Source organism: Camelus bactrianus, chromosome 4, assembly GCF_048773025.1.
Source record: "Camelus bactrianus isolate YW-2024 breed Bactrian camel chromosome 4, ASM4877302v1, whole genome shotgun sequence".
NCBI lineage: Eukaryota > Metazoa > Chordata > Mammalia > Artiodactyla > Camelidae > Camelus > Camelus bactrianus.
Genome location: NC_133542.1, coordinates 42,481,541 through 42,507,333, shown reverse-complemented (window position 1 = coordinate 42,507,333; position 25,793 = coordinate 42,481,541). Strand labels below are relative to the sequence as shown.

Here is a 25,793-nt window from a genome sequence, read left to right as displayed (position 1 = left end):
CACTGCCTGAGGCCTCTATTTGTAATCCTGCTGCCCACCCAGCTCTCCTGGCAGCACATATGCCGAAAATGAAAACGCGCCTCTAGGTCAGTACAGCATACTGATAAGAAAACAGCCGGATTTTTAGCTCTGGGACTGCACAACTGATTCCTCCACGGTGACAGGAGAATCCAAGAGAAGGATGATGTTCCTAAGAAGTGTGGAGACCCAGAAAGAAACAACTTGAATGATGCAAAAAGATAAGACTGCGTGCCTCTGTGTGTGTCCACAGCTGTTCTCACACACATTGAGGGAACAGTGCAGTCACTGGATATTTTTTCCTGAGACCTAGTTTATTTAAGAGCTGTTCCCATAATGATTGTGGGCATAGAGAATGGATTTTGCAGGCATGAGATGTGGTGCCTGGAAATAGTTCCTTCTGCTCAAATGGTTCTCTTACTCTTTCCTCTTCTTTCTCAAGGCCATTCTTTCTATGTTGATTCCTGCTGCTTTCAGCCCATATTTTGGCCATCATCTCTCTCTTTCTTACTGCAGACTGTAGGAATGTTCTTACTGGCCTGGGCCACTGCAGTCACACGCCTGCTAGTCTTTGCTGTCCTAAGTTCTTCTGCACTTGTAATGCTGAGGGCAGAGCCCCATGTGGGGAGAACCAAGCAATGCCTTCTAAGAACCACTGAGGCTAGGATGGACAGACCACCTGGCTCTCTTTAGTCCCATGCTCACAATTTTTCTAAACAGAGTTCCTCTGGCCACCGGTACAGTTTCAGTTTGAGTTGGCACCCAGATCAAACTCCTTTATCACCCCCATCTGAGGTCATGGGGAAAGGGAAGGGTGGGATAAATAACCGAGAATGGGAGGAGTGGGTAGATCAATGGACCTTAGCCCTGAGGCTAAGAGGGTGCAGCACAGAGAAAACTCTAGCTCTGAAGGAAACAGACCTCAGACATTTGTCTGTGAATCAGCTTGCGTGACTCTTGGTATGAATTATGCTGTGTGAGTACAGGTGTCCTTAGGTGTGATGGGGACCAAACTATACAGAATGTTAGCAAAGGTAATAAACACGGCCATGGTGATAGATAACGGTAAACTAGGAAAACCAGGAAAAGGGTCCTCACCAGTCACTGGATCCCCGGGTCTGTGATCTTGGACTTCCTATCCTCCCCAGCTATGAGAAATAAATTTCTTTTCTTTAAGCCACCCAGCTATGGTATTCTGTTATAGATGTTTCTTAGTCCAGAAATGGACGAAGGCAAATGATGATTGATGTAAGGCAGTCATGACAATTACAGTTTCCTTTGCAATTCAAAGATGTGGCTGTGTGGCTGAATGTTAGCTAAAGAGTAGTCTGCTGAAGGGGAAAGTCCAGAATGGCTTTTATAATTTTAAATGATTGAAATAAAATTCAAAATAAGAATGATATTTTGTAATCAGTGAAAATCATGTAAAAATCCAATGTCAGAGTCCATCAGTAAAGTTTTATGGGAATTCAGTCATGCTTATTTAGTCACATATTGTCCATGGTTGCTTTCATGCAGAGGTGAATATTTAAGACAGAACAGATGGGCCACAAAGCCTAAAATGTTTACTCTCTGGCCTTTTACAGAAAAAAATTGACAGAGCCCTGCTCTCCCACATGAAGCCCCACACAAGCAGGTGTGATTCGACTGCATGTCGGGTATGTCACTCTCTCTTCCCTGCATGCCCTTGACCATGGGGATTTTCCTCCACTGAAATTGTCCTTCTCTAGTCTTTCTGAATATATTGCTGTATCGAGTTTACAAAGCACTTTCACAAATATTAGTTTATTTGATTCTCACACAAAATTCATTGAGAAGATAAAACAGAGGTGATGATTATTATCTGGAAGAGGAAATGGTTGCCAGGGTGCAGTCCACTAGGAAGGATTTTGGAGCGAGAGAGGTCTAAGTCAAATGTTCAAAACTCTACTCAGTAGCTTTGTGACTTTGGGTACATCACTTAATTTTTCTGAGCCTCAGATTTTCATTTGTCAAATGTTGATCAAATACTTAAGGCACTCCGTGTTAAACCACTATGTGGCTGGCCCAGGTTCCCAGAACTTGAAAGAGCTTAGGCTAGAAGTTGGAATCCAGTGGATAAGGTCAAGTTCTGTACCAATTCACAGTCAGTTCTGAGAAACAACATTAGGAAGATAAATACCTGTTCAAAGATGAACAGGAAAACATCTCAGAATTTCCATTTCTTAGACTGGCATTGATAAAGCAGTTAGGAAGCTACTTGCTTGCCTAGAAAAATGGCATCTTAAGAGAAAGAGAGAAAAGGAGAGAGGAGAGAGAATACTGTGTTTTCTCTCAACTAAAGCACACATGCCTCCCGGAAATTAATCAGTGGTCCACCGTGGATTTCAAAATGGTATGCATACAAGACCCTCCAAGGCTTCCAACATTCCTTCTTATGTCATATTCTAGTTTAAAATACAGCAGAATAAAAGAGCCAACTCTTTCACTGAACTCCTTGGCCCTGAAACCTCCTTTTTCTTGCCCAAACGACCTCTCTGTCAGCCTCTGGCTCTCTCCTAACTCCCACAGCATATTTTGAAATTGCATATTTCAATCACCTATATGTGCTAACTGAAGCTGAGTAATGAATGTCTGGAAGGTTTGCACAAGGTTATTAAAAGTTTCTTAATCTGCCATCAACTTCTCTTTTAATATTGTTTGTAGATTTCCTAAAGCACAGGAATAAATTCCCTTGACCCTCTTACTCATTAACTTGGAAACTATGGCAGAAAATCAAAGGTACAAGGCTGTTAGGGTATTTGGTCCCTTTTAATAACCTCATGACTGTAGCATCGAAAAGATAAGGCTATCTCGGCTGTTGATCAAAAAGACAAGAAAAGGCAACCACAGCAACAGACACATCGTTATGCAAATAGTGTTTTTAAAACCATTACCTCTCAATTCATTTTATAATAGTTTTTTTTTTAATTAGGGGACATTTTAACCACAAAACTAAGACAGAGAAAATGGCAACTCTAGAATGTCTTCATAGTAAGGACGTGGAGTTGACAGTCTAATAGTGGGGCGACCAGGGGTGAATACATCTTAAAGCTGTGTGAGTATTAGCAGGCACAGAATTTTCACTTAGGCTGTTTCTATTACACGGGGAAAATAGGAGGAGGGGAATTTTAAGGCAAAAGAACACGGTTCATTCCTAAATTCTCCACTTGTCTGCTCTGAGGACTTGGACAGGTTATTTAATTTCTTTGACACCAATTTCCTCATTTGTAAGTTGAAAATAACAACAAAAAGGAAAATTGTATTCATTTTTCCTTGAATACCTGTCATGTACTTTAAATAATTTAACCCTTTCAATGCGATTTTGAGTTACTCTCCCCATATTACAGTGGAGAAAAGCAAAACTCAGAGACTTTAGCTATTGTGTCCAAGTTTCTACAACAAGTAAGTGCTGGAGTGAGGACAAAACCTCCTGAGCCTGTGTAAACAGAGCTGCCAGGAGGGTCTAATGAAAAAAAAAAAAGTGCTTTTCCAAACCAAAATGCCAGCCTATAGACCCTTTTTCAGAAGACAATCCAGAGGGATTTTTTTGCCTAGAATGTTCAAAGAGAAGGTGGTTAAAAAGTACATTCTAAACACATTCATGTTTTGGGGAGTGAGAGAAGGGAGGTCTGTGTGTTCTTTTAAATGTGTAAGTAATAGAGAATAAATAGAACATGTCCTTTTGGTTTGTTTAGTTTTCAAATCATTCCAGCGCAATTTGCAGTAAAAACTGCTTTCATTTTTAAGTGATCAAAGCAGGGCATGATCCAATCAGGTCAACAACAGCAACAAGCCAGAACAATGCAAACATGCCTAAGCTGCCTGTTTACTAAAGATGTCCACAGAAGATAATAATGTGCACGTCCCAGGATATTTAAAGAAAAATAAATATATACGAAGGAAACCAGTTCCAAGATGACTGGGAGGCAGGAGAACATTTGAAATGAGCAGTTGTCATTGACTGCCATCATTGTTTTTAATTATAACTGAGAGTAGTAGTTGAAATGTGTTCTTTCTTTTTGCTTTCCCTTCTCTGGAATTTCTCTTCCTTTTCCCCAAAGGGCAGTTTACTGCTGAGGAACCTAATTTTCTTTGAGTCATAGAGGCCTTTCTTGGCCCTGGGAGGGAACTCCTGCATATTAACAAAATGCTCTGGCTTCTCACGTGTCTATCTGGGTGTCAGCGGGGCAATAGGACTCAGCCAAAGGTTAAGCAGGCCACCGAGAGCTCAGCTCTGAGCGTTTGATTTCTTAGTCACACCACATTTATTGGTTGCTGCCCTGGAACAAGGATAATGGCCGCAGTGTGTCTGCTTGCCAAGTACAAACAATGCTGCCCTGTGGAGAACAGAAGTAAAAATTAACTTTAAGGGGACTGTATTATTGGGGATTTTTAATCCAACTCTTTCAAGCAGTTGCATGTTCATATTTTCACATGTCCCTTTCAAAAATATTTTAATTCACAGGGAGCCTGTAATCACGGAAGGTTTAGACCTAAAAAGGCATGAGTGACTGCTTAGAGCCAATGGATGAGTAAAAGGCCAGCAGAATGCCCAGCACATAGTAGGCCCTCAAGCAATGGCCACCATGATCAGTACACCCTACAGCAGCCTCTTCTGTTTGTAGTGGAGGAAACTGAGACTGAGAGAGGTAAGTGATTGACTGAGTTTACAGACTTCCCATGGCAAGGACTGTTGGAGTCTGTGTCTTTGGCGTGGGCATCGCATCTCCTGCTATAATTTTTACATGTAAATTTTTTATTTTAAAATCGTTCTCTGTTGGTACCATAAAGGAATTGCTTTATGAATGAATTTCCTGGGGAAAATGAGCAATAGGACCTATCACTGACTTCGATCCTTGGCAGTTTATGAAACCTTGCTACAGAGGTACCCTCCAGTGAGTACGCTTGTTAAGTAAGAGAGAACAGTGGTTAGGGCCACCGGGTCTGGAGTCTGACCTGATTCTCAATACTGCCACTTTCTGCTAGCTTTGTAACCACAGGTAAGTTGTTGAGTCTTTCTCTGTCTCTGATTCCTCCTCTGTACAGTAGGAAAATTAGGACTACATTACAGGGCTGGTGGGAACATTAAATGAAATAATACAGAGAGCATTTTGGATAGTATGTGAAAAGCGGTATAGTGCTAATCAAGGGTAGGTGCCATTAATATTACTTTTGTTGTTATGTTAGTTATTATTGTAGAATAGCATTTGGTTAAGGTGGGTTGTTCCCAGGGTTTGGTCTGATAAGTGCAAGGACTCCTTCTTTATAGGGTGTCTCACCTATAACCTGATTCATGGCATCAATTTACTCATGGTTGTCAGCATATCCGGTGACCAGTAGGAAATACTTTCAAATATGGTTAAAGCAATTGAACAAGTAAGATCAAGAGGGTAGTCAAGAGTATAATTTGAGAAGACAATGGTCAGTGTGTAAGCATCAGAATGAGGAGGAATTATTTTACTAGGGACAGACTGAGATCATGAGTCCAAAGCTGGTGTCTCCAATACTAAATATTCTCTCTATTGTAAAAAAAAAAAAAAAAATTAAGGGTGATAAGATAGAATTCATTGTCTCATGTAAGTGAAGAATCCAAGATTTAGGCAGGACTAGATTTTTGTGATCAAATGATGCAGTTATGTCCTGGATTCTTTCTCTCCATCTCTCAGTTCACTTTATTCTATATGTTGGTTTCTATTCCATGCATCCTGCTCATGGCAGCTCAGGCTAACATGCTCATGGTCTCAAGTCTGGCAGCAATAATGTAGGTCTTTCTCCTGTTTGTTCCAGCAAAATCCTGGCATTGGTTTGACTATGATTGGGGTAGGTGCCCATTTGTGATCTATTCATGGTGGCCCATGGGAGTCAAGATCATCATGAGTCAGGTCTGTGTTTCATTCCTACCCCCACATCCAGGTCTGGTGTTGGCCTACATGAACCAAGAGTGTAAGAAAGATGGTTCCCTCAGGAAAATGTAGGCTTTGTTCTGAAAAGATGTCTTCTGGACAGACAAAAATAACACATGTTCACTCCAGCATCCAAGTTGGAGACAGATATATTAATAGATATATCCCAAATGGGTACATTTGTAGTCATTTTGTTTCCATTCATAGTCATTCTTCCATCTTTAAGTAAACAGGCTCTTCAATTTCCCTTCCTCTCAGGACCTGAATCTTCCCAACTGCCAGGCCTTTAGTATCCACTGTTGGCTTTACCATCACCATTTCAACTGTTAGCAGAGTTGGTATGAAAAGGGTGGAGCCATAGCTAGTCAGTAAACCCAGCTGGCCATCCAGCATCCATATTGCATGTTGCCTTCAGTATATATAATGTCGGAACTTGAGGGAGCACCCCAAATGAAAGTAACTTTTCATACCCAACTTTAGAATGAACTGAGAGGGAGAGATTCAGGACTCAAGCAGAGAGATTAAAACATCTCCTTTTTTAACTTTTGAGGTTTAGGGAGTGCAGATATACAGGCTTGCTATCACTCCCCTGAATTGAACAGACACCCCCAAACTGCAGGACTGCCCTGTGGGTGGCAGATCCTGCTGCACTAAACTTACCCCATGAAAGAGGGCAGAGAGACAGAAATGTGTTTTCACTGTAAGCAGGCAGATCGCAAAGAGAAAAAGAAAGGGCAGGGAACTGTTTTAAAAGTCCTCAACTATTCTTAAGTGTAACATTATTTTAACTCTCCCTAGATCATGATTTCTCATACTTGACATGATTGACATTTTGGGTCAAATGGTTCTCTGTTTGAGGGGCTGTCCTAGGAGCACCCCCAGCCATTACCCACTAGATGCCAGTTACATCCCTCCTACCCCATTGGTAACACATGTCTCCAGACGTTGCCAAGGCAACATCACACCTGGTTGAGAACCACCACCCTAGAGTAAAAGGGACGTAAAAGGGGGAGAGGCCAAAAGTGTTTTAGGGACATTAGGGCCTCCACATGGAAGGAAACACAGGGGTAGGAAGGCAGGCAGTAACTCTCTTGAAATGAGTAAAACAGAACAAAACAAAGAAACAAATCCACTTTGTTCAGGGGAGAAATTATCTTTCCCCTAAATTGGTACTGGTATGAAAGTGAAGAAATATTTAAGAAAGCATTCAGCAAATATTTATTGAACACACTTGCTATTTGCCTGGCACTCTTAACAGGTCTCAGAGTTGTAGCAGGTTAGAAAAAGAAGAAAGAGAAAAAGAAAGAAAGAAGGAAAAAAGAAAGGAAAGAAGGAAGGAAAGGAAGGAAGGAAGAAAGCAAGCAAGCAAAAGAGCGAGAGAGAGAAATAAAGAGAGAGAAAAGAAAAGAAATAGTGGGTTCTTGGACAACAACTAGGAGTTTTAAGAAGATAAATAAGCACAATATCTATTTGTCATTGACTTGAGTAAATAAGATAGACAGGACATTCATAAACATTATATGGAAACCAGGAAATTGGATTCATGAAACCGTTCAGAAAATTATTCCAGCCACTACCATGATTACTAGGATCTAAATTTCAAAGTCTGAAACAGTGGTTAATTTGATATGAAGATACCTTCAAGAAATGTATGGCTCTCAATACATTTCAAAATTCAAGTAGAAATGCCTGTACTACTATTTCTGAATTCACAAATCTGGGCATTCCAAAGGTCTCAGTCTGTGTCCCTCATGAATGTCAAGTGTCTACTCTAATTACATATAATTACCACCATATTTTAATTAATCTGTCATTTAGATCCGCAACACTGCTGTTAGTTCTCCTCCACTTTTATTCACGTTACTTTTTAATCAGGTTTCAAAGCATTTCACAAGACCACGTCTGATTAAAACCCAATAAAACTAGTATCAAGAAAAAGTCTAGGAAAAAAGAGATACCATATAATCCCAGCTGTCAACAATGCATTTTTTAAAGTCAGCAAATTACTCTGAGGTCTGGTCCTCCTAGCAACTTCTGAAGAATCTGGAAACCCCAGCATGAGTGGAGACTTTTGTTCTTTTAGGGAAAGCATTAATGTTGTCTGCAGGTCTGCCACCGGAAGGAAAATGAATGCCTAGGGCTTCCATTACTTTCTCTCTTTAATCTACAAACTCCTAACACTCCATTCTCCAGACTTCCTCACTGTTTGGGATCTGTACCATGGAGTTAGTAAAAATAATAATTATACCTCATATTTTCACTGCGGTATTCACTTTTCAAAGTGCTTTTGTATCTCTTTGAGCTTCCAGACACCCAGGAAAGGATATTATTAACTTTATTTTGATAAGAAGAAACTGAAACTCAGAGAGGTCTAAGATTTCCTGTCAGCCGTATTTAAGTTCTCTGCCGGACTGGGTCCTCCATGGTTTGGACCATTGGCTAAGTGCCCTATGCTGAGGCCCGTGAGGAGGGGGTAGTGGGTGAAATAGGGGCTATCTCAAGACAGCGGGACAGGAGAAAACATTTTGTGGGCATAGGGGTATACGGTCACGCATTTAAACTTTCCTTCACTTAGTAAATATTTACCGAGCATGTGCCATGTGTCAGCAACCTTCTAGGTATCTCAAAATGTACCACCACAGCCTTCAGCTTCTTTATGAGCAAAGGAAAAGAATCTCAGCCTCCAGTCAGAGTGTATGAGAGTCAGAATTGTGTCGCTCCCTTTAAAGCTCATAAAATTGCTGCCTCTCAGGGCGTATCTATCAGGAGACTAAAAGTACGTGCACTCAGGATAGTGTGGAAATAGATTGCTGATTGTATATTGGTTGGTTTTCTCAGCCATACTCAAATCCAAGAGCAGCACTGATCTATCATCCATAGACTCATAATCAAATCTGTGAAATGTTGTAGTTGCCAGAAGGATATTCAATACACCGGTAAAGCAGTTGGAGAGCAAATTTGGCAATATGTAGCAAAGACCTTAAAAATATACAAACTGTTTCACTTGTTTTATTTTGTTTTAGTTTCTGGGAATTAATCCTCAGGAAATACTTCTATATATGAAAAAAATCTGCTTGCATATGATGTTAAATTTTTAATTGTTTTATTATAGTGAAACATTTCTTACAAACTAGCTATCCAAAAATAAGGAAATGGTTAAACCATTGTTTTCCAAAGTGTGCTCTGGGGAACACCAACATCGTATGATGCTCTGTGGTGAAAACAGTTCCACATTTAATTAAGTTTGAGAAATGAGCACTCTAATCTCCTCTCCTGGAGCTTCTCAGGACATAACAGTGCAGATATAAAGTAACATAATAACGCAGGTATACAGTAACATCTTTAACTTTTTCCAATTGGGTGAATTCTAATCTATTTACTTTTGGACCCCAGTTTTTGAAATAACATATATTTATATTCTATGGACCTAATGCCAGGTTAAATAAATTATAATCAACTCAGAAATGATATGCAGACATTAAATTTTATTTTTTAAAGCACATACATAATAACATGAGATGATGAAATATAATTTTATGGAAAAATAATGAGATAGAAAATCTGCATATGTATGAAATGTATATATATAAATATATGATACAAGAGATATATTATAAATGATTACACTATAATGTAAAAATGCAAAATAAAAAGACAAGAACAAAAAAAAGCAAAAGGCATTTGCCAGCATTCTGGACATGGGGTCATATTCCAGGTACTTTTTTGTTCTCATTTTCACCACTTTGCAAACTTTCAGTTACATGGTTAAATTACTTTTAAGATAAAAATATCTTTTAGACTCAGGAATAAAGGAAAATAGGCAGCCACAATAATTACTTGGGTCAAGCTGAAAAATACAATTTTGTGAAGTTAGTATCTACCAATATGTGTGGATAATAAACAAATTAAATGTCCACATGGGTATGATGCATAATTTTTCTCATCCCTGGTTGAAGATCTTTCTGATTTCAGCAGCTGAAATTTAGTATGATGTATACATAAAGCATGGTTGACCAGCTCTAAGTTGAGCTGAAGATTGTTTTATTCACTCCCACCCAAGGGGCTAGGTCTAGGTCCTTACGTGTTATTTTATTCTCTCTTTTCTCCCCACTCCACCCCCTCTGGTTTTCATCCATCTCTCCTCCACTTCTTTCAGAATCCGTAAGCATTTGTTACCAAATTCCCACACCATGTCCTTCCCATCAGGGTCCACTTGACTGTACTTATCCAGCTCCCTGGAAACATGCAGCCTTTGTTTTAACTTTGCACATGCTTGCTACTTATAATAGAAAGAGACAGGAACCAAGATGTTTGCTTTTTCTAGTGAGAGAAAATAAAACAAGAAGACAATCCAAAGGAAGCCATAGTGAGATCACCAGTAGATAAACATTTCACAAGAGAAATGATAACCACTATTATGAGAAGCAAATGCAGCTTTTTTTTTCTTGGCCATAGAACTTTAAAACAGTCTCTGAAAACATCCCGTTATCCCTCAGCTAGCAGACACACATCTTCCAATATTTGACAAATACCATCTTGAATCTTTCTTAGTGCAGGTGGTTCTAACTATGTCATGCTGTTACTCTCTTCTCAGTTAAAGTCGCATTTCTTTTTCAAATTCCTTCTGCACAGAAGAAAAACCTTAGCAGATGGATTAGGGTAAAGGAAATGGTACATAATGAATCACATTTGAAACCCCAGCATGCAGATCAATATATAAATATATATAGTCCTCCTCCTCTCTGTGTTCAGTGAATTTGAGTGTTCCAGAGACTCAAGAGGCCAGAATCCTGCTGTGCTGAGAAAGCTTCTCACTGCAGCTGTGACTCTCTCCTTCAGATACTCCTTTATCCCCCTTTGCCACTGTGCAAGAAATGTAGTAGTGTCTCCTAGACCAAGCAGTCTGAGCACGTGCAGATATCAAGGTCAGAATTGTCATCCTCTAGAACTCTAGGGAAATTTCCCAGTGAGCATTTGCTATACACTGAATGTTTGTGTCCCTCCCTTGCAAATTCGTATGTTGAAACCTAATCAGAATGTGATGGTGTTGGGAGGTGAGGGTCTTTGGGAGGTGATTATGTTACGAGCGTGGAGCCCTCTTGAATGGAATTAGTGCCCTTATAGAAAGAGATCCCAGAAACTCCTCCCTGCTTCTACCGTGTGAGGACACAGCAAAAAGATGACCATTCATAAACTAGGAAGCACATTCTCACCAGAACCTGATTTTGGACTTCTAGCCTGGCAGACCTGTGAGCTAAAAAAATCTCTATTGTTTATAAGTCACCTTGGAATTTTGTCATAGCACATAAATCACATATGGTATTTTGTTATAGAAGCCCAAACAAACTAAGAGAGTATTATTATCCCCGTTTCACAAAAGGTGTGACAGTGGGTAAGTTCAAGTGATGTTGCCGAAGTTGCAGAACGTGCTAGCAGTCTAAAGCCAAACTCTAGAATAGAAAAATCCCACAGCTTTTGAGGTCAGCTGGTGGACTTGTGTTTTTAAGAAATTACTATTTGCAAAATACTTTATTAGTCTAACTGTGGAGGAAAATGTATACAGATATAAGGAAAAACGAGAGCCGTCGTGCATTTTTAATAAGAGAATAATAAGAATCCCAACATTTGACAATTTTGTGATAAGTTGTCTTCAGATTTTTAATTCTACAGTTAAGTGAATTCTGTTATCTTCTTTCCTTGATATCACTTTTGCATAGAAATCTTGTAACTACTTACAGAGTTTTGCTATCATATTTTTTTGCATTTGGGAACAAAGCTTCTTGGAAAGTTAGAGTGTGATTTGTATCTAATTGCAACACACCAAACAATTTCCATTATAAGCTATCTACAGGCCTCTGAGTTAGGAGTGAGGCTGAGATATCGGTTTCTTGCCATCAGAAGTTACAAAATAGGCAAAAATGTTGATGACTGTACACACGAGGAAAGTGTTCACTGTGACTAATAGTTTTGAAGAAACAATCTTCATGTCATAGTAGATAAAGCTGTGAGAGAGCCATGACTTCCAGGGTCAGTGGTAAAGCTGAGGGTAATTCTGGCTGCATGTGGTACCAATAACGAACAGAAAGACTGAAACATGTCATCAGGAGGTCAGGTTTTGGGGTCGCCACTTAAAAAGCTTTGGGGTGGGGATAAATTATTCCAGTAGAGAAGCTCCACCCACAGAGCATGTGCGTGTTTCATACTCACTCCTGCAGAAAATCTGAGTATCAGACAAAGCTGGTAAGATATTTGAACACACACACAGAGCAACTTAGTATTTCTTCGGTGAGTGTACTCGCCAATAAGGCTAAGAAAATCTGAAACAGTAGTGGGTGGGCCCCATATAATTTTATCAGACTTGGTGTCTCTTCTTTCTCAGCTACCACTCCACTCAATTCCTTCATCTGACGTCAGCCAGGTAGTATTGGATTGAAAAGTTACCCTGAGTTTCCCAGTGAAAGATTGTCTTCTCCATGGAAAACAAATCCGAATGGCATAGAGAAGATAGGCTTAAGTATCCAATACCTGGTTCTTTCAAAGCCCATTAAGCCTGGTGCTTAGGAGGGTACCTCTCTGCATGTCTGCGTAACTGCCTCCTTTCCTCACTTCTTAGTCTCTTTCGTGTTGCTCACATGTTGACATTAAGTGGGAGCATTTTGGCTGATGCTAGCACATAAAATTGGTGGTTGTGATGGCAAGTCTTGAAGAATGGTTGAAGAAGAATGATGAGTAAGAGCTCTGAAAATTTGTAAATTCTAGTAACTGGGATTTTTTTTTTTTATAAACAGAAAAAATAGTTATTTCTAGGAAGTACTTTTCAGTGTTTTCCAGAGTTAGGAGATGGTGAGGAAGACAAGCAACGAGGATGTGGAAGTTAAGTGATAGGATGGCTGCAGCAGAGTTTGATCACTCCTGGGGGTAGATTTGTTCAAGTTGAACCTGCAATTTTGGATAGAGATGTCTTGGTCAGTGTATCACAACTGGCTTTCTGGAAAAAAAAAACCACAGAAGCGAATGTACTTAAGTTGTACCTTACTCAGGGAACACAGTGGATATACAAACCAAATGCTAGTTAACACCGGTAGTAGTTTTGATGAGTGTATAGGGACAGTGGCAGGTAAAAAGCCCACTAGAAGGGACATATAGAACACAAGACTTAAGAGAATGAATTTTGAAGTCAGAAAACACCTGCAGTAAAATCCTACGGACGAATCATTTACTGAACTTCTCTGAGACATAGTTTTCTGGCAGGTAGAATAACAGTACTTCCTTCATACACAAGGAGAAAGCAGAACTAAAAATCAAGTCCTGGTTTGCGGTGTTTGTGATTTCCATGGTGTACTCTCATCGTGGCTGATTTCAGATCACCAGCGTGATGTCACTGAGTGTAGAGCTGGAACCATGTGGTATTCCCACTGTATGTACAGATACTCTAGGCACAAATAACCTCAAGAGCATGGATACTAGTACAGTTCAGTAAAATATTTAGGAAATGATGAGTTTTGAGTATATATTACCTTTTAAAAATATGATTTATTTAATTAAAAGTTTATATACTTTGGTTTTTAAGAATAGCTGTGCTTAACCTTAACCCCCAGTGTATAAAATCCCTCAAAAGTTGACAGTTGGCTTCCATGAGCCCGGAGCAGACTCCTGCACTCCGCTGGCTCTGGCGAAATGCAAATCTGCTCTTTGGTCGAGGAATAGGGTGTCCATGGGAGCCTCACTGGACTTGACTTAGACCCAGAAACTAGCCTTGTTCGCCCTAGTTCACAGATGTTAACACTTACACAATTAGCGTCTTCAGTTTAAAAACAACAGTGGCAGAGATTCCCTCAGGCTATACCGAAAATCCCGAGATCTGCCAAACCTTACCCAGATGCCAGCAGCCAATAACTGATGATGGGATTAGGAAGGAGAGTGAAGAAATGTTACTTGTTAATTTATGATTGTGAAGACCACACACCACGACAAGAAACATTATGTACAGATGAAAGGATTCCTGGCTTGGAGAGAATTCACATCTTACTGCCTTTCTTCTGCTCCCTGTAGCTCCACCTAAGGGCTTCCTATTCGCTTTTTCCTAATCGAAAGCCCATCAATGAAGTGTCTTCACAAAAACTCTGGCAACTGCGGAGTTCTCAGGAATCAGCAGTCGACGAAGGCATTCCAGTACCATGTCATGCAGGCTGTTAAAGAAATCCAGCCCTGGTGATAATGTGTATATTCATTCTGTGCAAATGATTAAGTTTAAAAAACCATACAATGAATCATGGTAGCAAGGCCAGACTTGCTTTGATTAACTACACTGGTATAATGAAACCCAACAGAGCAATCAGTGAAACATTTCACGCCAAGTGTAAATCTTCTTGAACTCGGGAGGAAAAAAAAGCATGTTAGGCAATGAGAGGAATACAGGCGTAGAATACAGCCGCGTTTCACATAATGAGAGTAGAGGTGGTTGTAAAGAAAAGGGAATGTTACAAAGTTGTTAGCTGTGTTTGGCAAGAATGAGTCATTTAAAAAGTGTCAATCATGATAATCCAACATATTTTTAATCTAAAGGTCAATAGAAGCAGCTTCTCAGGTGGTACAATAGTTATGCCAAATATGAAAGCAAGCGGTTGTAAGATGATTTCAAGTGTTACTGCTGTACCATAATGTGTCTTGGAGAATTAATCTCAGCTCTAAATTGAAGAGCAAGGATTGATTAGGTAGAAGAATTTTTATTAAAAAATGTACTAAAATAGCTGGTGACACTCTCATTCCAACCAAAGTGCTCAGTGGAGTTCTTATCGTTCAGATGTGGCTCAGCGAAGGCTATAGGGTGTCTTCTGTGATATAATAGTTATTTTTCTCTAGAGGGTAGTTCTTCATCTCCTAGTGCTGGTGTCTGCAGAATGAAAACTCTTTCCTTACAATAGCCTACAACTCATTTCCTCAAAGGCAAGAGTAACATATGCCTAAGAATCATAAAGTCAGAGTTCTCTGATGGAATGGCCAGCCCTTTATGAGCACGCAGAACTATTCCAACCCCTGCATATTTTCAGTTTTGTCCAGCTTTCAAAGGTACTTCAAATGTGCTTGGGTCATGTTGTACACTTAAGCATTAGAAATAGTACGTGAGAGAAAAGTAAAATTGTGTCCTTTCTTTAAGGTTTATGGGAACGTGTGGCCTTCCTTACAGGGAACGCAATCGCTACCTTGGCAGTGTTAGGCTTCCGTCTCGTGAACTTCATATGCATAGGTTAAACATATGAGCAGTTTTGTAAGGCTATAGAAACTGTGTCAGAGAAAACAGTCCGTGAGAGGTCTGAGCCATATGAAAACCACTGGATACACGCATTTTCATGATAAAGCTTTTTTCAAAGTTATTAGATTGCATAATTCAATCTATGTTATCACAGGGGAGCTTGGAACCAACCATTGCTGTAGATTATAGAAATAATTCTATATCCACACAGTTGGGTTACAGAAAAGCTCACCCAGAATTGGTTGGAGACTAGCACCAGGATATTCTCTTCTGTTAAACCTCATAAATCTAATGGATAATTTATTTCTGTTACCACATGAATTAAAACCACTTTCATATTTAAAAATACCTCGCACAGGCATGGATATATACACACACACATATATATGTCACTCTTTCTGGTAATCTCTCAAGAGCAAATTTTACATAATTTGTCAGTTAACAAACATTTATGGAGCTTTAGTTGTATTCTCAGAATGCTTTTGGTGGTTTGGTCAAAGGAAACAAAAGAAATCAAAGATGAAGGAACCACTCTTTCACATTCTGTGCTTTTCTTAGGAACTTTGTCTATGGGAGAAAATGACTACATCGAGATTATTATAAATGTGCTAGGAGACAGACATTTGGACCCTCTAGTACTTCTTGTTACTTTACTTTCCCTTTACTTCTTTCCTCCCTAGATAATTATTATTATTTCTAATTATAGTTGCTTTATAATGTATTAGCTTCTGGTGTACAGCATAGTAATTCAGTTATACATATACATATATTCTTTTTCATTATAGGTTATTACAAGCTATTGAATATAGTTCCCTGTGCTATACAGTAGGGCCTTGTTTATCTATGCTGTATATAGTAGTGCGTATCTGCTAATCCTGTACTCCTAATTTATCCCTTCCCCACCCCCTTTCCCCTTTGGTAACCATAAGTTTGTTTCCTATGTCTGTGAGTCTCTTTCTGTTTTGTGAATAAGTTCATTTGTGTCATTTTTTTAGATTCCACATATAAATGATATCATTTGGTACTTGTCTTTGAGCTACTTCTTAGTATGATAATCTCTGGGTCCATCCATATTGCTGCAAACGGAATTATTTTGTTCTTTTTTATGGCTGAGTAGTATTCCATTGTATATATATGTGTTTGTGTGTGTTTAGGTGGGAAAAAGTTATCATCTGTGTTAATATCATTATTAATATTAGATTTGCTAATGTTGGAAAAGCTATATTAATATTACTCAATATTATTTTACTTTTCTTAAAGACTGGAGATGTCTTTGATGACATTATATGTATATGCTTTTATCTCTATACTTTTACAGATACCCTGTATATGATGGCATGTATTTCTTGACAGTTTTGTTTTTTCCTTGCATCATTGCAATTTCTAGGCCTGGCGTGACTATTAAAAAATCTTCAAATGGGCAATGGTTGTAAATGTAGAAATATTCATACTTGCAGTACAGAAAGGGGACATCTCAGAAATATTCTAGATTGTTTTTCTAAAAGGCCAACTCACAAACTCTGCAGATTTATCCATTTCAGGCTCACTGACTACAATACAGAAATATACTTGGCAAAAATCCAAGGACTGGAGACATTTAAAAGCAGCATATTTTCATAAATCCCTTGCTTTTCCCAAACACCATCAGTTACTTTTCTACCACTCATTGTATAAAATCAGAAGAGAGGAGAGAAGAGATAGGTTAAAAAGTGTTGACCTTGGCCTTTGCAGTCTGTTACCCAGCAGAGCAGACATGGACAGGGAGGATGGCCAAAAGAGAGAGACAATGAAACCAACTCCTTGACGAGGGTTCACTTATATTGACTTTCACAAAACATGTCTGCCCTGTCATGCCAATGAAGTTCTTAAAATTGAAATTTAAATTTCTTCCAGGCTCTGAGAAAACAGTTGCAGGACAAGGCCAGCCTCCCTTGCCTTTTGGGGGAAAGCCTTCACTTTCATGGAGTGAAACTTCAAAAACTGCACTGTTCAGAGTCTCTTTTACAGACTTAAAGCACATGTATTTCAGAGCTCTATCTGTTATAATGTCTCTCTTTTCTAGAAACAGTCCTCCCTTATCCATGGGGGACATGTTCCAAGACCCCCAGTGGATGCCTGAAAAGCAGATAGTACCGAACCCTACATACCTACCTACAATAAAGTTTAATTTATCAATTAGGCACAGTAAGAGACTAACGACCATAACTAACAATAAAATAGAGCAGTTATAACAATACTCTGTAATAAAAGTTATGTGAATGGCATCTCTCTCAAAATACCTTATTGTACTATAGTCAACCTTCTTGTGATGATGTGAGATGATAAAATGCCTACATGATAAGATGAAGTGAGGTGAATGACGTAGGCATGACGTAGCGTTGGGCTACTATTGACCTTCTGATGATGTGTCAGAAGAAAGGCCATCTGTGTTGGGTCGTCCTGGATCATAGAGCATGTTGGGCAGTCGATGATGATGGTTGGGATGGAGCCGGAGGGCTTGAGCCAGCATGAGATTTCATTAGGCTACTCAGAATAGCACATGATTTAGAACTTATGAATTGTTTACTTCTGGAATTTTCCATTTAATATGTTTGGACTGCAGTTGACTGCAAGTAACTGAAATACAGAAAGCACGGATAAAGGGGGACTACTACACTTCTCTTTCAAATAAACGTTATTACTCTCTGAGAGGCTATAGTTGCAGTTACAATCTTCGTGCAATGTTTCCATTTGACCTGGCTTATAAGCATTACAAAGTGGATGTTGGGAAAATCTTCTGCGTGAAAAGTATTAAAATGTTTGGTGCTATCTTATTTGAGGAGGTGTAAATTTTATATAGGTGTCCTATCATTGCTGAAGAGAAAGACATGTTTCTGTGTAATACAAACCAGTTCCCATCTATCGTTCAAGAGCCGAAAACTTGACGATGAGAGTTGAAGTATCGTGTCTGTAGGCTGATTATCAGAAATGTGAACAAACTTGACCTGGGTCCCTCTGCAGTGCGGAAAGAGAAAATTTTGAAAGTGCTTGGAAGTCACACACACATAAGAACTCTGTTTAATTTGCATGGTTTTGAAATGGATATTTTTGGTTTATTTCTCAATTTATGTTCCTTGGTGGGCAAATCAGTCTCTCTCCTGCTCCACCTCATGAATATATGTGCCTTAGAAAACAGAGGACAGAGGTCACTCTGCAATCTGCTGACCTGAGACAGGGAGGGAGGGAGGGAGGGAGGGAGGGACAGGCAGTGGACAGACGGAGTCAGAACTGTGTCTGGTGCTCCTACCTTCAGAGCTTTATTGGATGGACTAAGAAGTCTGGTTTGTCCTTTGAGAAGGAGACACTGGATCAAAACTCAGGGGCCTCTGTGGTCAAGCAAAGGAATCATGCATCAAAAACTAGGAAAGGAGAGAATCTGGGAAGAGGGTTCGAGAAGTCCGACCAGCTACCGCAAAGAGCCTGAGTCAAACCAAAGGAGGCTGCTGAAATGCTGAATTGGACCAGGTTTTAAACAGTTCATCTCCTCATCCCCCACCCCCACTACCCGTGAAGGTCATAGCAGCTTTAGAGAAAAAAGGTCGGCATTTTCTCTGCACATCTGTGTTTATTGTGAATACTCTTGTGACTTCAGGACACTGTTACAGTGAAGCATGGAGGAGACTGCAGCCTCTTCCCAAGTTTGTCTTCCTTTCTTCTCGTTATTCCCAGCACCTATGATGTCACCCTCTTCTTCCCCCATCTATCATCCAGTTACTGTCCCTCTTATCAACTGAGTCCCACTTGTTATATTTGTCCTTTTTTAAGGCTTTCTCTGACCCACACTCTTGCCACTATTTCAAGCCTGCAAAATCTCCTTAATGGTTTAAATTCTATTTATTATACAATTTCTCAGTTAGCATTGGAGATATTCATTTAGAGATGTTCCTCCCAGACTGTAGAGGAGGAACCAGGATCTAGGAGTCATCTTCCCATCAGAAAAGGACCAGGTGTAAACATATAAATGATTGCGCAATGGATGCATGAATGTTAGAGAAGTTATCCACACTTTGCTTCTGGCATTTTATATTTATTGGTGCAAATGACCTTCTTCTGTCATAGTTTGATAGCTAAGAAAACATAGCTTAATCAATAGCTTTCAAACCAAAGAATACAGGAACAATCTGACACGTAATCTGTGCTATTCTTCTGACTCTGAACACCTGTCCTATGTTCAAAAGAGTAGAGAGGGTATTACAGAGCACAGTAAATAAAAGTCTCTGATGTGCTCTAATAATCCTAAAACTTCGTGTTAGCCACTTAATCCCTTTATCAATTTTTTAAAGCATTGTTAGCCTTCCTGTTGATCAGATCAATGAGAAAAGAAGAAGGAGAAGAAAAGGAATAGACAGTAATTGAGTATAATTCAAGTTATATACATTATCTTATTTATGCCTTGGAACAATCCTGAGAAGTAAGAATTTTGCCACTTCTTCCAAAAAGTTTGTCTTCCTTTGTTCTGGTTATCATCCCCATGCCAAATGAAACAGGATTAGAAAAGTTGAGTAACTTGACATCACACAGAGAATGAAGAGAGGAATTGGAATTAAACACTAGTCTCCTAATGCCCAGTCTGATTTTTTTCCCCCTGGACAACGTTTCCTGCAACTAGGAGCATCATAGTATAGAGATGCAGTCATGCAACCTTTAAATATAAAGTGCTTTTCTGGGTTGCAAATCTGGGTTGCAAAGCCACCAATGTACATCAAACAAAAGTGAGTTGGTAGCAAGTACTTTGCTCTGGAGAACACATCTACACACCTTCTAGCTTGGGTGACAGTTTTCATCTCTAGCAGTTTCACAGGTTTGACCGCTTACTTGAATCTGTTGCATAAGACACACACACACACACACACACACACACCTCAAGAGCCTCTGTTGTTCCCAGGGACCATAAATTTGTGCTGGTGAAAGCCCACAGAGCACAGCAGAGTGCCTCCGAGCAGACAGCAAGGTGAGGGTCGCTTTCAGCTCCCCTACAGAAGGAAGAATGCACATGGGTTGCATTTTATGCAGCGGCTGTAACGGGGGAGAATAACCCTCTCTCCATCAGGAGAATGAGTGAGCCCCTGCATCTCACTGGGTGATTTAAACAGAAACTATGTTGTGAAGCTGACAGTCTAAACTGGAACTCAAGTACAACAGGTGCCAGATTTCCCTTTTAAATTTTTTAAATTTTTGGACAGAAATACACGTTTTTGTAAGCCAGCTGCGTTCATCCTGAGAGGGCTGGTGCCCTCCTCAGGGGGCATAAATACTCCACTATTGTGAGTCTAACAGAGACATCTACTGGCTGAGTCCTAAGCTTCCAGACTGGTCTCTGCTGGACCCTGTAGTTGATCAACCCCTCATCTCTGACAGCTTGCACAGAAATGGAAATGATAATAATAATGATTATATTTGTTCATACAGAATTACTCATTGCACATTTGATGCACCTGTGGAGATTGAAAAATTCGCAGAAGTCTGGGTGGGCAGGTTTGGTAAAGTATCAGTGGTTTGCATGTTGACTTTAAAAATTTCTTTGCCACATCTGCCCAAGGAATGGTTCCCCTATCTTCAGTTTCCCTATCTAAACAAATCAAATATGAAGTTCAGATTTGAGAGTAGGGCATCATGGATAACCGTTTTTCTATTTAGAGGACCAGCAGATTAAAGAGAAGTGTGTGTGTAAATTATGAATTCCAGCGAAATAAATCCAGCAGTAAATACTGAAGCGCCCCAGTGGTGGTTTATTTTCATATTAAGCATCAATTTATGGGGCAAATGTAAGATACTGATGGATCCCTATTGGAGGGAGAGACAGTACTCATGAGCAGAATCCCCCAGATAATGTTGTCTTCTAGCCGCTGGGCTTTGTGTCTTCTCCTCCTGATATCAGGCCAATATCTGCAACATTAGGACCGGGTCCCTATAAATCAGCATGAACAAGCCCCCTGATCTTTACTGGGAGGGATCATGAATTAGGGGACTAAATGTAGGCAAAGAAATCCAATAACTAAACCCTCACAGCCAAGACATAAGCAAATATAAATCCCGCTTGTGTTATTATAATGCCTACAACCTAATTGAGAACACATTCATTTTAAGCTAAATAAATTACTGCTACAATTATCTGACCTTGAGGTCACCTCCTCTAGGAGATGGCCAGCACTTGTATTAACTGTTCCACACTTTACTGTAAGTGGCCTCAGCCAATCAATGCCAGATAAATGCTGTTAAAATATGCATTTAATTAACTCAGTTCTTCATTTATTTGCTACTTTAGCCTAGGGATGAAGAAGAAAGTGAAGTTAAAGTCTGCGTATTCTCAAGTAAGACTTCAGAATGAAGAGTTTTTCCTTCTCAGTCAAAGCACTGTCTCCCTTGTTAATCTGGCCAAGAGAGCATCCCTTAGACCTTAACAGAACAGTCCATCCATCTGAAGAGTGGGCCTTTGCTAGTGCCATTTATAACCCCACACTCAAAGAAGTAACTTTCTGTTTTCCATCAAGAGATGGACTTACCAGATGTCTTTTGCACTGATGATTTGTCCCTCTTGGACTGTGAGCAATTATTCTAGGAGCCTTCTGATCACAAGGATACAATGGCAATTATATCACTAATGTATGGATTCATGCATTACCTAACTGTTTTCAAGAAAAAGCCATTGTTTTGGGCTGTATTTTGGAATATTTGCCTTCTCCTTCCTCCCAACGTTATGCAAAATAGCCGAACAGCACTCCCTGGATAATACGCTTCTTACCAATCTCTTCTTTTGGTTTGGCTATTGCTGTTGAAGGCACATTATTATTCTCTGAATATTTATCTGCTTCTCCCACATGTCCTAGATGTGTTAGCCAATACCATGTGGTACTGGGCTGCCAACAGATGTGATGTGTGTTACTTCAGGCTGAAGCGTTTAAGAGCTGATGCACAATCTTCTACCTCTCTCTTCTGGTTCCATGATGATCCAGAAGGTGGAAATGATACAGATACAAAACAAAACAGAAGCAGCACAGTTTGCTGAGTCATGGTAGAGAGGAAAGCAGCTGTGAGGGGTCCTCTGACTCACACCTCATTTTACATGAGCAGAAAAGAAACCTTTGTCATATTAAACCACTGAGATTTCAAGGTTTGTTTATCACAGCATAATCTAGCCTATGCTGACAAATATAATTGGCTGCTATGGTAATAAACAAATCCATAATCTGTAGTACTAAGTAACCATCTAAACTATAGTAATTTGGATCTAATTTGCATGAATATTAATTCTTTTAAACAAGAGAGGAAAATGATGATAGTCCACAGACTTGATACCTTTAGAATAAGCCACTTGTTCATTAATTTTTAATGAGAAACATTCATTATTATGAAATCTTTGACAAGACTTTGATTTTGGGGGGTAAATGATGACCATAATTAAGCTCCTCATAATGAACACAGCAATTTTTAAACAGTACAATTTATATAATGTGTCTCCTCTGGGAGGCTTAGTTTTCTTAATAAAAAGAAACAGTGGATATATGACTAGTTTTCATAATATATCAGGGTTTGTAGTCATTATTATATGCATCTCCACTTCCATTCATTCATTCGTTGCATTGAAACATAGCCTTTCTGCACTTTTTGGCAGAACTAAGTTTACTTAGTCCAAGACTAAATTTTAAAAAAGGAAACTTTAAGGACATTATCAAATGCTGGGTTACCAGCAACATAACTTTTCCCCTCTAAAGGGCTTTCTTGTTATGGTTGGCTTAATGGTTTTATTTATCTATGTCATTTAAAATCTTTTTAATTCTGTCATTCTTTTATGCAGCCCACAAACGTATTCACATGGACCATAAGTCAGTCATTCATTAAAATACTAAAACTATTTTTCAGTAGCATTTGATATCAGAAAAAAAAAAGAATAAAAATAGAAATCCCTCTTGTTTGCTCTATTAGGGAAGCCCTCATGGGTTACATCTTGCCCTAGATCACAGCAGAGAAAGTTTCCTACGTGATGCTTATCTACACAATAATCTTTCTGTAGTTCCCTAGTGGAACTGTTCTGGGAACTATTAGCATCATTGCCTTACTCAACTCATCTGCAGTAAAGACAAATAGGTGCAGACACATTTGAAGGTAAAGAGGCCCAAATTGGTCAGGATACAGCTGACATTAACCTATTGTCCCCCTTTTGTCCTACCAAGTCATATATGAAATAGCATTCTGAATCCCAGTGCATTTTTGCAAAGTCATTGTTTTCATTTGCTGTGTCCTCTAGGTAAAGCTTGGTCCCTTTGAAGAATTGTACTAGTTGTATCCTTCTCTGATCTTAACTTAATATTATAATCCTTCTTTCACCAACACTGCTTTGCATCCCCAGTGCCCCTGAGCCTACCCTGTTTTTTTCCCATAGCACTTTTCACTTTTAAAAATACTATATTCTTATTATATTTGCTATTTATTGTCACTACCACACTAGAATACAAGTTCTGTAAGGGTAATGTTTGTTTACTACCTTTGGTTCATTGATGTAAACATTGGCACATAGAAGGTATTCAGTAAGTATTTTCAAGTGAATGAATGAGTGAATGAATGGAAGTTTCCCTGGTTCAATCAAAAATATTCTAAGACTTATTTTCCTAACACCCCCTTTTCCCCTTCCAAATTCCATTTTGCCTCTGGCTACCTTGTTCCGGAATTTCATTCATTCTTCAACTGACCTTGTCAGCTTATTACATAACTGACCTGCTTCACAATTCTCGATTTCTTGAACCCTGACTCAGTGTCTTCTTTTTCTGGCATGATGTCTTTCTTGGAAAAAGAGCTAGGTAATTTTCTATGTGTATTCCCATGGGCAGCCCTGACTAGAAATAGTGAGGTCTTATGGATGAATTTTGGTGAACATTACAAATTTTGTTTAACTGAAATTATTTAAAACCCAATTTAAAAATTATTTTTAAAAGACTTTGTCTTGTAAAAGTAATACATGCACAGTGTGATTTAGAAAAGAAGAAAATAGTTACCCATAATTCTATTATGAGATTAATCTCACAGTTCATGTTTTAAATTGCATTATTTATTATTTTTCCTATAACTGAACTAACTGCTTAGGTTAAAACCCACCAATTTATTTATAAAAACAGAGTTCAAATGATCACATTTTATAAAATCCTCCAAAGCTTACAAATAGATACAACAAGGAAAGGGATAAGAATAAGATGCCTGAAATTAGGAAAAAGAGAGTGTTTCATAATGAAGGGCAGACTTGCAAAGAGTTCTCTGACTCTAAATCACTATTAACCAAGTTGAACTTGTTCATATACAGAACTCGTATCCATAAAAAGTTTTGGGTGGAAATGATTTCAGAGAAAGTTAAGAGAAACTAAATTTAGGGCATATTAATCATACTGTTCAGTACTGCTAGGATGACCAACTATTGGTTTCCTTGGGACTGAGGACTTTCTTGGGATACTGGTCTTCCAGTGCTTGGTTACCTGGTCAATAGAGATGTTATTATGAAAATCTTTAGGAGTAAATGTAAAATAAAATAAAATAAAATAAAATAAAAACCTACCACAGAATAAGGATAAAAAGAGGGACCATATCGCAAAAGTAAATCTTTGGAATCTTTTTTTTTTCTAATGGAGGTACTGGGGATTGAACCCAGGACCTCATGCATGTTAAGCATGCTCTACCACTGAGCTATACCCACCCCCTCAAAAGTAAATCAAAAGGCATGGTGGCCCAAGCTGATGTCAAGACTGCAGAAGCACCTCCATCTCATTCAACTGTAGGAGATGAGTGCTTATCAAAGTCTTTGCATCTGCCGGGCAAGCATCAGCAATAAGGGAAGAATGTACTTCCAATTGTTTGGATTAACTGACAAGCAGGAAAAGCCCACTCTTCTTGAGACCCTGACAGGAACAGAATGGTTAGCTGTGACATGCAAAGCAGGCCTCGGACTGACTCAGTCTTAAGTCAACTGAGAAAAAGAAAAGGATTGCACATTTTCTACCAAAATTGTTTGAGCAACCGTGCCGTCCCTGGGTGATGTCTAATATGAAGGCAAATGAAAAGGGACATCTCTGAGGACTCAAAATGCCTTCCTCTTTGCGTTTGTTCACTAATTTCCATTAAGTAAGGAACTTTCAGAATGTTCCACCTAGGAAATCAAGTTAAAAGAAACTAAGGGAAAAACAAAGCTTGGGGAAAACCCCTTGGCTTTTAAGAGAAAAAGATAAATTAAAAATTGAAATTGAGATTTTCCCAAAAGTCAAAATTTCAAGGGTTAAAAGAAAAGAAGTTTATGGGGTTATGACACTGTCATTACTAAAAGCTTTGTAAGAATGAGGTTTTTGAAATAATCTAAACAGTAGTTTCATGTAAGATATTACTGCAGTGCTAAACACGTGCCTTTTTAAGGAAATGGGTACTTATCCATTGTGTTAAATAAGTGGTGAAACAAGAATCTCTTCAACAGAAGCACTTGTCTACTTCAAGAATTCTCTTGAATATCACAACTCTACTAGTTATACTCACAATCAATAAAATATGAACAGGAACTTAAACACAATCTAAATGCTAAAATCAAA

General features: G+C 39.0%; 1 long non-coding RNA gene across 1 annotated transcript in view; it reads left to right on the top strand.

Annotated features, from left to right (window-relative positions):
• The window catches only part of LOC141577371 (uncharacterized), a 133,355-nt gene that overhangs the window by 53,432 nt on the left and 54,130 nt on the right, over positions 1 to 25,793 (top strand). The window contains exons 4-5 of the long non-coding RNA XR_012506250.1: positions 1,605 to 1,676; positions 4,505 to 4,688. This is a non-coding gene — a long non-coding RNA (uncharacterized LOC141577371). The remainder of the gene's footprint in view (positions 1 to 1,604; positions 1,677 to 4,504; positions 4,689 to 25,793) is intronic.